The sequence below is a fragment of the Electrophorus electricus genome, chromosome 18 (genome assembly GCF_013358815.1).
Source record: "Electrophorus electricus isolate fEleEle1 chromosome 18, fEleEle1.pri, whole genome shotgun sequence".
Lineage (NCBI taxonomy): Eukaryota > Metazoa > Chordata > Actinopteri > Gymnotiformes > Gymnotidae > Electrophorus > Electrophorus electricus.
The window spans coordinates 16,293,990-16,308,628 of record NC_049552.1 but is presented as its reverse complement, the minus strand read 5'-3'; positions in this window follow the sequence as shown (position 1 = coordinate 16,308,628).

The window sequence follows — 14,639 nt, the reverse complement described above, 5'->3', positions numbered from 1 at the left end:
GGGACACTAGGGAGATCTGTGTGTGGTTTTCAGTAGTGGGGACACTAGGGAGATCTGTGTGTGGTTTTCAGTAGTGGGGACACTAGGGAGATCTGTGTGTGGTTTTCAGTAGTGAGGACACTAGGGAGATCTGTGTGTGGTTTTCAGTAGTGGGGACACTAGGGAGATCTGTGTTTGGTTTTCAGTAGTGGGGACACTAGGGAGATCTGTGTGTGGTTTTCAGTAGTGGGGACACTAGGGAGATCTGTGTGTGGTTTTCAGTAGTGAGGACACTAGGGAGATCTGTGTGTGGTTTTCAGTAGTGGGGACACTAGGGAGATCTGTGTTTGGTTTTCAGTAGTGGGGACACTAGGGAGATCTGTGTGTGGTTTTCAGTAGTGGGGACACTAGGGAGATCTGTGTGTGGTTTTCAGTAGTGAGGACACTAGGGAGATCTGTGTGTGGTTTTCAGTAGTGGGGACACTAGGGAGATCTGTGTTTGGTTTTCAGTAGTGGGGACACTAGGGAGATCTGTGTGTGGTTTTCAGTAGTGGGGACACTAGGAGGTGTGTGTGTCTGTGTGGTTTTATTGAAGACTTCTGCCTCCCAGTCCATATGAGATCTGGACACATTCTTGGCCCTAGACAGCACAGCTTTGGAAATGACAGCTGGATCTAGTGTGTTTGCCCCTTCAGAAGCACGTGGGTCTGTTTATGGCCTCTGGAAAGGAAACAACTGGGGCATTAGCAATGTGACTCCATCCAAGAAAATATTCAACTTCTGCTTGAAGAAAACTTCACTTCACACCTGGAAGTGGAAGACCGACGCCATCCCCCAAAACTGAGTCTACCATTCTGCAAAACCTTCCTTCATGAGGGTCCACTTTCAATTCCCTCTCTACCCAAGGCTGGGTGGGTTTGTTTGAACAGATGTTTGGATTCGGTGGGATTTTAGGAGAACCCACATGGAGCAGTGCAGCTCTTCCCTGGTGCTGGGATTTCTCTGGGTAACGTGGCTACATGGCCAGGTTCTGACCTCAGGGCTGGGTGACCTGGTTTAACCTGCTGTCCTTCAGTCACTTTCTAGCCTCCCAGGAAACCTTGACTAAGACACAGAACAGCTTGCAACGAGTTATTAACAAGGAGAGCTACTCTCCACAAAGTGAATCCAAACACAGCTGTCTCTCCCCAACACCCCCCCCCCCCCAAACATACCAGAACATTGGTTTGTTACTACTGGCGGATGAGGTCTGAATACACACTTAGGAGACAGCAGGGTGTAATGTTCCTAGAAAGCAGAGCCTAGAGAAGCTGTAGCCCAACAGGTGTGCAAATCAAAACAAGGTCAAATTCAAAGCCATTATTTAGTGTCTGGCAATTTATATCTTGTATCACGTAAGAGTGGGATACACACAGGCAGGCAGACAGTAGCACAAAATAAATTCATTCCAAGCAACACAAAACTGATCAGGCTGTCAGGGGTTTTAGTGATCAGAGGTTTTAATGTGCACTAATGCAGTGGCCGGATGTGTGTTGTACCTCACACATGAGATGATCAGACAGACAGTAAAGACACCAGCACAGACAGCATGCAGACAGACAGATGACCAGACAGAGTAATAATACCAGTACAGGTAGCATACAGACAGACAGATGACCAGACAGAGTAATAATACCAGTACAGGTAGCATACAGACAGACAGATGACCAGACAGAGTAATAATACCAGTACAGGTAGCATACAGACAGACAGATGACCAGACAGAGTAATAATACCAGTACAGGTAGCATACAGACAGACAGATGACCAGACAGAGTAATAATACCAGTACAGGTAGCATGCAGACAGACAGATGACCAGACAGAGTAATAATACCAGTACAGGTAGCATGCAGACAGACAGATGACCAGACAGAGTAATAATACCAGTACAGACAGCATGCAGACAGACAGACGACCAGACAGAGTAATAATACCAGTACAGGTAGCATACAGACAGACAGATGACCAGACAGAGTAATAATACCAGTACAGACAGCATGCAGACAGACAGACGACCAGACAGAGTAATAATACCAGTACAGGTAGCATGCAGACAGACAGATGACCAGACAGAGTAATAATACCAGTACAGACAGCATGCAGACAGACAGACGACCAGACAGAGTAATAATACCAGTACAGGTAGCATACAGACAGACAGATGACCAGACAGAGTAATAATACCAGTACAGGTAGCATACAGACAGATGACCAGACAGAGTAATAATACCAGTACAGGTAGCATGCAGACAGACAGATGACCAGACAGAGTAATAATACCAGTACAGGTAGCATACAGACAGACAGACGACCAGACAGAGTAATAATACCAGTACAGACAGCATGCAGACAGACAGACGACCAGACAGAGTAATAATACCAGTACAGGTAGCATACAGACAGACAGACGATCAGTTGCTGATCAGCAGAAGGGCAGAAGAAGAAAAAGAGCTGTCTGTGTGTGTGTGTGTGTGTGTGTGTGTGTGTGTGTGTGTGTGTGTGTGTGTGTGAATATGTATGTGTATGTGGCTGTATGTGTATGTATGTGTGCATGTATCCAGGTGTGTGTGTGTATATCTGTGCGTGCGTGTGCAGGCATGGCCCCTGGTTGTAGCAGCAGTTTCTAAGTTGCATATATCAACATAGTTTCAGGCCACTCTCCTCGAGCACACGCATGCGCACACGCCAGCAGTGACAACATCTGGAGAAAGGAAGAGTGTGCTTCCTCACACACAGAGTGTCTGCGTGGGCCTGTGACAGACGGGACAGGAATGATAAACTCAGTGCACGGGGCGCCGCTGCTCACGAAGCCAGCCGTAGAACAGAGGTGCCCGGCCTTGTTTTTCATGTTAACGCTCCATTGGTTGAGCAACTACAACGAAAGCATCTGCGGCAGAAATGACAGACAGTAAGTATCAGGTTCCCCAAGACCAGACAGGCCAGTCAAAGCCGTCTGCAATAATGGAAGTATAGTGAAGAGTTAAAAATTTGAGCCAAGGAACTTGGCTGACCTCACATCCCCAGTTCAAAAGAGTCCTAGCAGAAGAACTTTCTGTCAGCAGCTGTGGCCATTAAAATGCAAGCTTTGTATCAAACGTGAGCCGAAACTAAGCCAAGTATCAGTCACGGATGTTTAGTATTGGTAGAATGCAAGAGGCTCATCTGACACATGAAGGTAATATAACACTGGTAGTGTGTTGGTGAAACGTTGGAACTAAGGTCTACTTTTACAGCCAACATCTACCACAGGAACATATTAGAAACCTTCTGAAGAATTGGTTCCCTACCAGATTATCTTTTGGGTTCATTGAGAATGGAAGGAATTTTTCACTCACTCACTCACTCACTCACTTTCTCACTCACACACACTCACGCACACACACGCACGCACGCACACACACGCAGTTTAATACAAATTTACACAAAATTACAAGTAATCTAGTGTACTACTAAACGTACTACTACTAAACGTCTGTCACTGTGGCACTTCCCAAATTTGCACACCATTCAGATAGGACCAAGAGATTCTGGTGCCAAACCTGACGCGACCATATAAGGCACTTCCTTCCTGTGCTGTTGTACTCAATGCCAGGCGTGTTGGAACACTGAGCAGGTGCCAAGGGAGAGCAGGAAATCGGTCGTATATCTTGGAGATAAGAACTGGTCTGCAGCTTAGGTACACAGAGTCCAGAGTGTCGCCGCTACGGCAGTTTCCTGTGTATGTTCTCTAATAGTCTTATCTTCTGTTGTCAACCGTGTATTACTGTTGAAGCCTGTCCAAGAAACCTGTGTGTGTGTGTGTGTGTGTGTGTGTGTGTGTGTGTGTGTGTGTGTGTGTGTGTGTGTGTGTGTGTGTCTGTCCATGTCGCACTTCCACATGGTTCAGTAGGTCAGGGCCTGCTCTCATGCAATTCTGGTCTGACTTGCTGTGCAATTGCCCAGGGGAGATGAAATGAACAAAAGAATTATTTCAACACCTGACTGGTTGCAGTATATCAGAGAGAACAGAGAGTGCCGCCTTAGCAAATACAAGGACATACCAGCAGTCTGAAACGGTACACTGGGTTGGACAAGCAAGTGTGCAAACGCACAGAGCTGATATTAACAGTCAGTAAACGCACAGAGCTGATATTAACAGTCAGTAACCTCACAGAGCTGATATTAACAGTCAGTAACCTCACAGAGCTGATATTAACAGTCAGTAACCTCACAGAGCTGATATTAACAGTCAGTAAACGCACAGAGCTGATATTAACAGTCAGTAAACGCACAGAGCTGATATTAACAGTCAGTAACCTCACAGAGCTGATATTAACAGTCAGTAACCTCACAGAGCTGATATTAACAGTCAGTAACCTCACAGAGCTGATATTAACAGTCAGTAACCTCACAGAGCTGATATTAACAGTCAGTAAACGCACAGAGCTGATATTAACAGTCAGTAACCTCACAGAGCTGATATTAACAGTCAGTAAACGCACAGAGCTGATATTAACAGTCAGTAACCTCACAGAGCTGATATTAACAGTCAGTAAACGCACAGAGCTGATATTAACAGTCAGTAACCTCACAGAGCTGATATTAACAGTCAGTAACCTCACAGAGCTGATATTAACAGTCAGTAAACGCACAGAGCTGATATTAACAGTCAGTAACCGCACAGAGCTGATATTAACAGTCAGTAAACGCACAGAGCTGATATTAACAGTCAGTAACCTCACAGAGCTGATATTAAAAGAACTGATTTTCAAGGAATCACCGGTAGTATGAAGCTGGCAGCAACAAGCCAACCAAAACCCCCACACATGAACTGACCTTTGACCTTACATTTACATTTACGGCATTTAGCAGACGCTCTTATCCAGAGCGACTTACAATATATCCAAGTACAGTATAGTAGGTTAGAATTAAATATACCAGTGAACTAGAATACTGTAGAATACAGGGATGAATGCTGATACCTAGAAGTGCAAAATACATAAGGTCTATCTTAAACAATGATAAGTGCTATAAACAATAAGTGCTAGAGTTTTTTAAAAAACAAACAGTGCCCTACAATCATTAATTATTAATTTAGTCAGTCAATAAGGGAGCAGTGTCAGTTGTCCTTTAAATATTGTGCAAATAGATGGGTCTTCAGTCTGCGTTTGAAGACTGCAAGGGACTCTGCTGTCCAGACAGCAGTGGGAGTTCATTCCACCATCTTGAAGCCAGGACAGAAAATAGTCTCGATGCTTGTCGTCCATGAGACCTGAAGCAAGGTATTTCAAGCCGAGCCGTACTTGAGGTTCGAAGTACTCGAGGTACAGATCTGGCTTTGACCATTGACCTCATGTATGAAGGGGCTGGTCCATTTTTGGCTTTGTAGGCAAGCATCAAGGTTTTAAATTTGATGCATGCAGCTACAGGGAGCCAATGAAGGGAGCGCAGCAGTGGAGTAACATGTGAACTTCAGAAGATTGAAGACCAGTCGTGCTGCTGCATTCTGGACAAGCTGTAGAGGTTTGATGGCTCTTAGAGGAAGACCAGCAAGTAGTGAGTTGCAGTGGTCTAGCTTTGAGATCACAAGAGACTGCACAAGCACCTGGTTAGCTTTCTGCGAAAGAAAGGGTCAAATCCTTTGTATGTTACAAAGGAGGAATCTGCAAGACCGGGTTAGATTAGAAACATGAGTTGAGAATGACAGCTGGTTGTCCTAAGTTACGCCCAGGCTACGGGCAGCTTTGGATGGTGATACCAGGGAGTTCTCAAAGGAAACAGTGAGGTCATGGTAAGGGTTGGGAGTATCTGGGATGAACAGAAGCTCAGTTTTACTGGGGTTGAGCTTCAAGTGGTGGGCTGTCATCCATGACGCGATGTCAGTGAAGCATGCCGAGATACATCTGGAGACCTGCGTGTCAGAGGGTGGAAAAGAAAGAAATAATTGAGTGTCATTGGCATAGCAGTGGTAGGAGAAACCATGAGAAGATATTACATCACCAAGAGAATGAGTATACAAAGAGAAGAGAAGGGGGCCCAATACTGAGCCTTGTGGAACACCAGTGGAGAGTCTACACGGTTTGGATGTGGATCCTCTCCATGTCAACCGATAGGACCGTCCACCCAGATAGGACTGAAACCATCTCCAAGCAGAGCCAGCCTCACCAAGCCTGGAAAGAACAGAGGGAAGAATGTTGTGGTTCACTGTGTCAAAGGCTGCTGAAAGGTCTCGAAGAATCAAAACAGACTACTTGGCAGCTTTAGCGGCATCAAGTTTCTCAGTCGCTGCTATGAGGGCCGTTTCTATAGAATGTGCCAGTTTGTAGCCAGAATGATTGGGATCATGCAGCTGGTTCTGGGTGAGAGAAATAGACAATTGATTATAAACTGCTCATTCAAGGGCTTTTGAGAGGAAAGAGAGAAGTGATACCGGTCTGTAGTTGGTAACGCTGTAGCTGTCAAGTGTGGCCTTCTTGAGGATTGGTACCACCCCGGCGGTTTTGAATGCAGTAGGTACGTATCCAGAAGATAAGGAGTTGTTGATGATGACAGAGATGAAAGGAAGCAGATCTCTTGTGATTGTCTGGAACAGAGCAGAAGGAATTGGATCCAGCGGACATGTAGTCGGATTGCTGGAAGTCAGGAGTTGAAGAATTTCATCTGTGGAGAGAGGAAAGAAGTGAGAGAGTTGGATGTTGGGGAATGCACGTTGGTTGGAGGAGTGGCAACAGAGGAAAAGGACTGGAGGATTGCTGCAACCTTCTCCTCAAAGAAGGTGATGAAATCCTCCGGAGTAAGAGATGAGGAAGGAGGGGGAGGGGAGGATTAAGGAGAGAAGAAAAAATAGTGAAGAGCTTGCGTGGATCAGATGATGATGATTCTAATTTCTCCCTGTAGTAGGATGACTTTGCAGATGTTACTTCCAGTGAGAACTTGGAAAGGAGAGACTTGTATGAGCTGAGGTCTGAATCCACGTGAGATTTCCTCCACCACCTCTCTGCAGTCCTTCATTCTCTCCTGTGGCAGCGAAGTGTTTCTGTTAGCCAGGGGGCAGGTGGGGAGGACTCAGCAGGTCTAGAGGAGAGAGTGCACAGAAGATTCACTGATGAGGAGAGTGTAGAATGAAAGTATTTGTAACTGTATCCAAAGAGAGAGAGATGACAGAGAGTCAGGATGAGGAAGGGTGGACAAAATAGTAGAAGTAAGGGAAGAGGGAGTTATGGAGTGCAGATTGAGACAGAGGAAGGAACATGTTAGAGAGGACTGGATGGAAAGAGAAGGAAGGGAGAGAGAGAAGGATAGAAAGTGATGGTCTGAGAGGTGGAGGTGGTGACTGCGATGTCCAATGTTGTGGTGGTGCGGGTGAAGATCAGGTCCAGAACATTGCCCGCTTTGTGAGTCGGAGGAGAGTGGCTGAGGGTGAGGTGGAATGCGGTCAACAGCAGAAGGATGCAGGAGGAATGCAGCTTGTCTGATGGAAGGTTGACCACCAAGGAGAATGAGTGGATATCCTTCAATGGGGAATTGACTCAGAAGGATGTCGAGCTCATCAATGAAGTGATCTAGGGAACCTGGAGAGCAATAGATGGCAACGATAAGAAGTTTGGTGGGGAAAGACACTGTGATGGTATAAAATTCAAAAGAGGAGATGGAAAGTGTAATGAAGGAAAGGAGTGAAACGCCACTCTGGAGACATTAGTAAGCCTGTGCCACCACCCCTGCCAAGACGCCTTCTGTCCAATGAGCAGGTCATCCCTCTGATGATGGGCAGGTCCTTTTGCTGTGGCCGCCACCCACCTCCCTTACAACTGCCTCCCTTCCATGCGATCGCTTGCAGGTCCTACCGTGCCGCAACCACAGTGGCTGCTGCATTGAGTCAGAATCACAGGGACCTGGGCGTGTGTGGATAGTCTCGGAGCGTGAGATACAGTCTCAGACTCGACAGAACTGCATCCTCACACTGTAATCCACATGCAGTCCTGCACTGTCTGTAAGATATTGTAGAGGTCTCAACTAAGTATTTGCATCTAAACAAAACTCATCAGTTAATTAAAGTGGTGCTTTGATCATAAGTGCCCTTGAAGTTGTGTTTGTACTTGCATGTGTAAGAACTCACACACACTCACGCATGTGTACACATGAACATGCGCACACACAGGCACACAGTATGGGACACCACACTCCTCTTATGATGGCAGTACAGAGGTGGACATCATCTCTGAATGCCCCTTATAAATAGATAAGTGCCATCTGTTCTGTGTAACGTGCCCTGACACTGTGGTCAGCTCAGCGTGACCCCTGTCAGAGCAGAGATGACCGTCTGCACTCAGATCAGTTCTCAAGGCTTCATTAAGACTGTAACAGCTCTTTAACCACCCTGCTGTGGCACTGCTGTGCTGTTGCACCATGACAAACATCCAATAGCAGATTCCCCATAAAATACAATCCAATAAATGACTCCTGGAACCAAACAAAACGGAGGGATCTGGAAATTTATCTGACATTACCCATAACTGCTTCTCTCAGCTCGTTGACCTGGTCCAGCCATAATAGCCACACCTGTGTTACAACAGGGTTTACTGCTGGTGCAAAATCGGTAGCTGGAAACAGACTGAAGCTCGTTGTTATGACGAGAGGTAAACAAAAACGGTTTCACCGTTGGTCTCTTGGGTCCAAACGGAAAGGAGTGCAAGTCACATGAGGCGTCCCAGAGGGTGGAGAAAGAACGCAATGCAAACACCCAGCAAACGTCTGGATGGTGAAATGACAAATGGACAGGTTCATCTGGAGTTTACTGGGGCTTCTGACTTAGCAAGGAGAGACTCCCGTGGGTGTCTGCCTCGTGCTCTGGAGGAAGAACGAAATAGAAAACACAGGCATTTACATTAATTAGCTTCATTATGTTAGATGGATAACTAACGCCATTATTGGCATTTATAGAGATGAACAGACACTGTTGAGATCAATATCCACTGTCATAGAGATCAGTAACAGATCAATAATCAGTCTGTACATCCACTGTCTCATCGTACAGACAAGGCCGTTCATACTTGGCTGTATACGGCCACGGTCTTTAGCCAGCTGGTCAGCATGTCAGAAGTGTGCTTATGAGGTGGTCCCTGTGTCCTTGTGTCCTTGTGTGTGTGTGTGTGTGTGTGTGTGAGTGTGTGTGTGCGTATGTGTGCGTATGTGTGTGTGTGTATGTATGTGTGTGTGTGTGAGTGTGTATGTGTGTGTGTGTGTGTGAGTGTGTGTATGTATGTGTGTGTATGTATGTGTGTGTGTGTATGTATGTATGTATGTGTGTATGAGTGTGTGTGTGTGTATGTATGTGTGTGTGTGTGTGTATGTATGTGTGTGTGTGTGTGTGTGTATGTATGTATGTATGTATGTATGTGTGTGTGTGTGTGTGTGTGTGTGTGTGTGTGTGGTGGGGGGGGGAATAGTGCCTCACCCGCAGGTCTCTGATACGTGAACCTCACCCCGTGTGTTTTGATGTTTCACTGCTCTCATGGATTCTTCCACTCCACTAACATCAGTGAAAAGAGGGGGACCAAATCACCATTGTGCGAAAACAATTTGAACTACACACCTGACCAGGACCTGGAATGAACCATTCATTTTTTAAAAACATTTTCATTCTGTGTAAGGTTGTAATGATCTTGCTTTGCATTCTCAAGGCTTTTTTGATTATAAACGAGGGACGAGAACAAGGTTTCAGGACCCCGAGCCAGTGAGGGCTGAGGGGAAAACATAAGGTCAGTTCCCCGCTGTGCCAAACTCCGCTGGAGCTTCGTTCCTTACAGCTGCTACTTTAGGAACACTACTCCCTGTTCTCAGAGCTCCCGGCTAGCCCATAATATAAACTTGGAACAAACTATGTGTGAAATTAACATTCACTCATACACTGACAGATGAGACATGAGGTATTTGCATACTAGTACTCCAAAATCTTGATTAACTTTTAATGACAGGGTCATTTCTGTCTGCCTCTGTTTCTGAGTGCGAGAAGACTCCTTCAAAGCTCATGAAAAAAATGGCAAATGAAGGTGTTCGCTCATCTGCGCTCTGCCGACAACCAGCTCTGTGAAAACAGTCCCAACTCACACAACTAATGAACAACTTCCCAAAATGTCTCAGACAGCAGGAGTGAGCTGGAGAACCAACCATTTTGTGGACTGAGGAGTGATTTGGCCCTGATCAGACTAAGCCAGTCAGTAAGCCTCAGTCTTGGGAGCTGTTCTCACTCAGACTGTCTAAGCAGTGTCTGGCCTTGTGTATGAGCTGCCCACAAAGATCCCAGACTGTTCACTGCATTTCCAACCTTTGAGCTGTGAAGTCCACCCAAGGCCTTCTCTACTGGCATGCACCACAAGGTCCTGCAAGGTCACAGGACAGCCAACCAGAAAGAGACGCCCATTCCCCCGAATGAAGAGCAACAGAGAGAACAACGTGCATGATTCTGTCTAAAGGATGCCAGCTTCCCTCTGTTCAGTGACACCCAGCGCCTCTTGCGCACACACATTTCTGGGTTTGTGTCAAATGTAGAGCGTGTTGTGCTTGTAAGAAGCGAGAAACACAGGCTGGAACAGCTGTAGAGGAACCTCACACCGTGGTGAATGATGACACCGTGCTAAGGAACCAGGCTCTGCTCGGACGTCAGATGCAATACAAGCACAACTGCTATATCCATTGTATAGATGCCTGGTCCAAAAATAATAATAAACTGTCCTTAGTCACTGTTTAATATCAGCCAAGACCTTTTTGGAGCATAAAAAACTGCTAGTTAAAACTACTTCTCCAAAAACAGGTGTGGACAGTTCTCTCCCCACATGACCAAAAGAACATTCAGGAGGCACTGGTCTTGGAAGATAGTTGATGACTGGTGTTAAGTGACTGCTGGTGTTAACGGTGTGTTGGTGTTAACGGCGTTTTGGTGTTAACCGACTGCTCATGCTTCATTGATCAATAGAAAATACTTCTGTGCTACAAGTTATGACACAGGAGGAGTCTTGGAAATGACAGGTGCTAACCCTTAGCTGTCCTCTAATAAATGTCAGTCCCCTCCTAAAACTAGATTGAAAAACAAACAATATAGACCCTATGAGAAACTCCTCGTACTTGTCTCCTATAAACACCATCTCTCTGTCTCCTATAAACGGCAAAGCCAATTTCATGTGAATCACTGGTCGTGACTCCAGGGATTTGGTGCTTCATGGATCCAGTGTCTTCTAACCCGTTGCAGAAAATGATATTTATCTACTTCACAGTCTTACAGCTAAGCATTACAATAAACAAAGTGCTGACACATATTAAGATAAACAGATAAACAGGTGCTGAGGTTGAGATTCATCTCGATTCAGTTGGAACAGACAGGGCCGCAAAAACGCACAGCTGACAGCCTCAGGCAACTTCTGATCCAAGAGGACATCTGATGACGTCTCACAGTGTGGTCTGGACTTCTGAGGTCATCGCACAGTCTGGTCAGGACATCTACAGGAGATTTTGCACACAAAACAGCTGCAAATGCACACACACTGAGGTTGTTTGGATTGTGCTGAGTGGTGAAGTTTCAAATCATATTTTGCCAAAATCATATTTTGCCAGAAATTACTAAGAGCATTTTAAAGGTTATTTGGATACTGAGGAAACCTAATCTCACTGCTGGGTGGTTGAAAGAATGTCTTTGAGTCATTTCAATCCAGAGAGGCTGAACCATACACAGTGAGTGAGTGAGTGAGTGAGAGAGAGAGAGAGTGTGTGTGTGTGTGTGTGTGTCATGGAGATGGTGTCCAGTGACCTCGACTGAACACACAGACAATTAACAGCCCTGGCAGCCATAATTACCCCTGATCGCTTCACCTCTGACTCCTGTAATTGTTCCCTATTGGTGTCTGTTGCTGACATTCTGAATAAAAGTGCTTGGCACAATAAAGCAGTGAGTAGAAAAAAACTCTATTGACCCACAACTCCAAACCAAGCAGCACCAACACTGTTACCCCATACAGACTGACTCCAAACAGCACCAGCACTGTTACCCTCATATAGACTGACTCCAAACAGCACCAACACTGTTATCCTCATATAGACTGACTCCAAACAGCACCAACACTGTTACCCTCATATAGACTGACTCCAAACAGCACTAACACTGTTACACTCATATAGACTGACTCCAAACAGCACTAACACTGTTAGCCTCATATAGACTGACTCCAAACAGCACTAACACTGTTACCCTGATATAGACTGACTCCAAACAGCACTAACACTGTTACCCTGGTATAGACTGACTCTAAACAGCACTAACACTGTTAGCCTCATATAGACTGACTCCAAACAGCACTAACACTGTTAGCCTCATATAGACTGTCTACAGTGATTTCTGCTCTTGGGAACAGGCTAGACAACACGGACTGTTTTTTGTCTCAGACTTGAATGGAGATGACTGTACTGATAATATAGTCCATATATAGACATATGTAGAGGACTGTATTGATTTTACAGTCTTCATATGGAGATGACTGTACTAATAATACAGTCCACATATGGGCCAAGGTTAAGCTTAACCCACATATGGAGATGACCGTGTAAGCGAGTGAGAAGCTTAAAGGGCCAGGCACATGAAGGGTGAATCTACGAGAGAAATGAATAACTAGACACCATGGGTTTTGCCCTGCCTTGTACAGTGGGGTGGCTCCCACACTTATGCATGCATGTCTTACAGGCCAAGTTAGAATGCATGGTTAGCTTTAGTATTATACAGGGAAATGATTACCTCTGCGTACAGTAAAGGACGTGGAAAAAGAGCTGATATAGAAGCACCAGAAGGAAAAGTACTCGTTAAACACAAAATTACAATAAACACATTAACCAATGTGAAGTCAAGGGGAGAAATACCATTATCATTACTGTGATAAACATATTAACCAATGCAAAGTCAAGGGGAGATGTACATTGTCATTATGTGAGAGCTATTTTTCTGAAAATGTTAATCATCTGGGAATAACAAGGATCCTCTTACAATGTAATGCTGAGAAACAGAGATACAATATATAAGCCACGGCTGAAAACGCTGTCGATAACTTAATCATGTGCTTTCAACCATATTACACACTATGGCTTTCACTACTAGTCTTTATTTGGCAATTGAGCATGTGATTATGAGCACAAGCAGGGTCTTTATGGGCTCTTCCATTATTAAAGAGCAGGGCTTATGGAATGATTAGACAGGGCTAAAGTGATGCTCATTACACATTAACGGATGTCTGGGCCGGGCTGGGGTTAACCTGACCCATGTTACCAGGGGAGGGCTCATAATACTAGCTCTTAATTGTATCCTCTGAAGGCTGTGTAGTGCGGTACGTGCCCTGGACGTTTACAGGTCAACAGAGCGCAGTCACTTCTGATGACCTGATGCCTGAGGGTTAGTTGGACCACACTGTGGAACAGTCGATACACCCCTGAGCTGGACCATTGGGTAAGAAGCAACGGAAACCAAAACAAGAAGAAAGCCTGGAAAAAAAACAATATTTTAGAGGCTTTCCCTCACGTCCCCCATCTGGTGTTTGTCATGGTTGAATCCCTTTCACACCCTGTGCACCAGCCACAAGAGGAATCCTGGAGATGTCCTAATTAAACTGGGCTGGGGGTGTTGCGTGCTATTTTTAGAAGGGGTGACCTCGATATCACTGAATGAGTGGGGCTTGAACCCTCGACAGATCGCTGCTCGACCCTCTCGACCCCCTTGACCCTCACTGCTCACACAAAGGGTGGCTTGTTTTTTCCTCCTTTTTCCACCTCTTTTGGCTCCCATACTGAGCCACATTTAGATTCTGCTCACATAATACAGTATGATGAGTTATAAAGGGTGGTGTAAGGGTGGTATAGGGGTGGTGTAAGGGTGGTATAGGGGTTGTGTAAGGGTAGTATAGGGGTGGTGTAAGGGTGGTATATGGGTGGTATATGGGTGGTATATGGGTGGTATATGGGTGGTGTATGGGTGGTATATGGGTGGTGTATGGGTGCTATATAGGTGGTGTAAGGGTAGTATAGGGGTGGTGTAAGGGTGGTGTAAGGGTGGTATAGGGGTGGTGTAAGGGTGGTATATGGGTGGTGTAAGGGTGGTATAGGGGTGGTGTAAGGGTAGTATAGGGGTGGTGTAAGGGTGGTATATGGGTGGTATATGGGTGGTATAAGGGTGGTGTATGGGTGGTATATGGGTGGTGTATGGGTGCTATATAGGTGGTGTAAGGGTAGTATAGGGGTGGTGTAAGGGTGGTATAGGGGTGGTGTAAGGGTGGTATAGGGGTGGTGTAAGGGTGGTATATGGGTGGTGTAAGGGTGGTATAGGGTGCTGTAAGGGTGGTATATGGGTGGTATATGGGTGGTATAAGGGTGGTATAAGGGTGGTGTATGGGTGGTATATGGGTGGTGTATGGGTGCTATATAGGTGGTGTAAGGGTAGTATAGGGGTGGTGTAAGGGTGGTATAGGGGTGGTGTAAGGGTGGTATAGGGGTGGTATAGGGGTGCTGTAAGGGTGGTATATGGGTGGTGTAAGGGTGGTGTACGGGTGGTATGAGGTGGTGTAAGGGTGGTATAGGGGTGATGTAAGGGTGGTATATGGGTGGTGTAAGGGT